The 3,648-nt window shown below is 39.0% G+C and overlaps 1 protein-coding gene across 1 annotated transcript in view; it reads right to left on the bottom strand.

The window, feature by feature from the left end:
- PCYT1A (phosphate cytidylyltransferase 1, choline, alpha) overlaps positions 1-3,648 on the bottom strand; it is a 50,467-nt gene that overhangs the window by 11,028 nt on the left and 35,791 nt on the right. The gene's annotated exons all lie outside the window — the stretch shown is intronic.

The following is a 3,648-nucleotide window of genomic DNA, read 5'->3' as shown; positions in this document are numbered from 1 at the left end:
TATTCCTACTATGTGAATAGAGCAAAAGCTACTTCACGGTAGCAGCAGAATATAACAGTAGGAGTGTCTGTATCACTCTGGGAAAGAAGGGCCCAGAGTCTCATCAGATATACTGAAGGTGGGGATCAGACACCTGTCTCTCCTGCCTTGTGACTCAAGACCCTGAATCAAGGGGGAGGAAACTGGTTCTCAGGAAGCTTATGGACTTTTCTTTCCAGATAGGTTTATCCATAAACAAGTAGCTTTTAAACTGAGAAATTATATATTGCTGATAGAAATATAAATTAATACAACTTAAGATGGGCAATTAGGCAATATATATCAAAAGTCAAATGACAAATGCTAATACCGTTTGGCACAGCTATTCCAATTCTAGGAATTTATCTCACAGATATATATGTAAAAGTGTATATCATTCATTGCAGCATTGTTTGTAATAGCAAAAAGTTTAGAAAAAAAACACTAAGTTTTGCCCTAGCTGGTTTGGCTCAATGGATAAAGCTTTGGCCTGTGGACTGAAGGGTCCCAGGTTCAATTCCATCCAAGGGCACACGCCTGGGTTACGGGCTCAACCCCCAGTAGGGTGTGTGCAGGAGGCAGCCGATCAGTGATTCTCTCTCATTTTTGATGTTCTATCTCTCTCTCCCTTCCTTTCTGACATCAATAAAAATATACTTTAAAAAAAAAAACAAAAAACTATCATAAAAAAAAGAAACAACCTAAGTTTCAATGAAAGGCTGAATATACCATGCCACATTAACAGGGTAGGAGGACTTATAGATTATTTGTTTATATATCCACAAAAATTGGTAAAACTGGTTGCCCATAAAAGGGATACTGGGTGGCTGTGAGACAGTGGTGAAAGGAAGACATTTCACTCTATATTAACTTTTTGTACTTTATGAATGTTAAGCATGGCAATGTATTGATTTTATAATATAAGAGACAAAATTTTTAAATAAAACAAATACACCACTACAATGAAAAACTGAGAAATAATATGATGAACTAAAAAGTCAGAAAGGTTATAGTTCAAGCTTGCCAACCAGTCTCTTTCCTCTGTACTCTTAACCTCTCTAAGCCTGTTTCCTCATCTATGAAAAACAAAACAAACCAAACAAAAAACAAAACAAAATCTGAGTGGTATAATCTCACATCTACATCCTAGAAATCATGACCATGAAGTAACTAACAGACTTCCATCTTTCCTAAACAAGTCCAGAGTGGCTATGATCTCACTTTACTTCATCTTTAAAGACAAAGGATAGAATATAAAAATTAAGAATATTTTGTTGTTTTTCTGCCACTAGCATTCATCAAGGGCAAAGTGAGATTTCCTGACAGTGGAAATAGCATAGAATGCTGTTGGTGCAATGGCTATTTGCCAGTAGCTAATCACCCCATATTAGGCCACGTCACCACTGAATCCTTTTTGTCAGACCAATGCCAGATGTGCTTCTTGCCCTCTTTAGTGTTTCCCCAACCTCCCAACTTCTCTATTCCCTATGACTTAACCCCAAGTCTTTGGTGAAACCAGGCTGGTATATTAACCAAATAACCAGAAGGGGCCACTGCTGAACTAGAAAATCTGAGGACAAAGCACAAGTTATCCATTCTTTCACCAACTGGCTATTGGCCAGGATAACCAGACCCTCCCTCTGATTTACATCTGTTGTCTCAGCATATTATTAAACACAAAACCTTTAATTCTCAAAATGGTCCTGATTTGGATGACAAATTAACAGTCCTTGCACTACTGCTAGCTAACAAACAAGATGTTCTCCTTTAGGCCCAAAAGACCTGGGTTTCAATTTATTGTTTCTTTTGATATATTCTCTCAAATACCTATCACCAAATCTATTTTGTCCCCAACAGATTTCCATTGTCCTTCAGACTCTGCTTTTTCTTCCTTTCTCCCAGAGAACATATCACTGATTTTTCTTTCTTTCTTTTTTTTCAAAAGAGATTATCTTATTCCTCAAGTCATATTTGTTTTTTCTCTGGGTAGTGAGTTTTCTCCTAGATCAAACTTCCCTCTTGTACTCCCTTAACCTCCCAAGTGAAAACCTGGGGGCAGAGAGAGGAATGCCCCCTTGTGCTAATTATTTGTTTAAAATTCACCAACTATGGCATGTTGTATGCAGATTCATTGCTGGCTCATCCGTTGGCCAGCACTGGCATGAATTCAACCAGTTACTTGGCTACTTAACATAAAACAGAACAGACAGGAGATACAGGAGAAACACTGGAGACAGAATTAGGCTAGCAAACTTTATAGGCTAGTTTGTGACTATATGTACCACCTAAAATACAACCAGTTGGCCAATGGTCTTCTATTGTTAATAACTAATGTCTATGAAGAGTCACACCACTCTAGGGTGAAAAGAACACAAAGATGGAAAAACTTAGGTTTTAGCTTAAATTTTATCACTAATTATTTGTTTTACTGTAGAGGAGCTTTTACTTCTAAGTTTCTATGGACCTTAATTTCTTGTTGTAGATAGTATAATAAAGAGACTATAAAGTATATTATCTCAAAAATGAACTACTTGCAAAATTATATTATTCTAAATTTTAAAAAAATTAGACTTATTAGTTAGTACCTATTAACTATAGGCTTCCAAACTTCTGAAAAGCACATCTACACACACATACATGTTATGTATCTCAAGTGGGTAACATAACTAACGTGGTCAGATGTGAGTGAGGTACTGAATTCTGAAAGTGTGTCATTAGAGTGCATGAAAGTGCTTGCCCTCGGTAGACTCTATCACATCTGAATGTGACCTTTGTACTATTTGGTGGCATTTTGAAATTTGACCTGCCAGCATTACACCTTGTTACAAATAGCCACATGTTTTTCCGTGTTGTCATTTTACCTGCTCCATTAGCCTTTATTCCTCAAACAAGGGGAACCAAACCCATAACATCACATCATGAATCAGAAGGGTTGTAATCAACATGTATAAACACTTTCGCAAAAGGAAAGCATTCTTTGAAATTTTGAGGATCCAAAACTATACTCCATAGAGCCAAGACATAGTCAAGGGGTATTGGGATCCCTGGCCTGAGACTGTACTGCATTCATTTCTATTTGCATTTCACTATTCCTCAGTTACAACAGGGAGCAAATATACTAACACAATTAAGAAGTAACCATAGCCCAGCTGGCGTGGCTCAGTGGTTGAGCATTGACCTGTGAACCAAGAGGTCATGGTTTGATTCCTGGCCAGGGCACATGCCCAGATTGTGGGCTTGATCCCCAGTGTGGAGCATGCAGGAAGCAGCCAATCAATGATTCTCTCACATCACTGATGTTTCTCTCTCTCTCTCTCTCTTCCTTCCTCTCTGAAATCAATATATATATATAAAAAGAAGTAACCACAAATATCCTATATAATAAAAACCTAATATGTAAATTATTTGTTCAGGAGGTCGACCGCTCACTATGATGTGCACTGACCACCAGGGGCAGCGCGGAACATGGTGAGAGTTGACAACGCGGTGGTGGCAGCGGGTGGCAGAGGAGGCGATCCCGGCCCTGATGGGCCCTGACAAGAGTGGGCCCATGGCAGGATGGTGGAGGAGGTGAGCGGGCAGCACCAGGCCAAGGCGGGTGCAAGCGGGGGTTCAATTGCCCTGCAAATG

The sequence above is a fragment of the Myotis lucifugus genome, unplaced genomic scaffold (genome assembly GCF_000147115.1).
Source record: "Myotis lucifugus unplaced genomic scaffold, Myoluc2.0 scaffold_105, whole genome shotgun sequence".
NCBI lineage: Eukaryota > Metazoa > Chordata > Mammalia > Chiroptera > Vespertilionidae > Myotis > Myotis lucifugus.
This window is presented reverse-complemented; position numbering and strand designations above follow the sequence as displayed.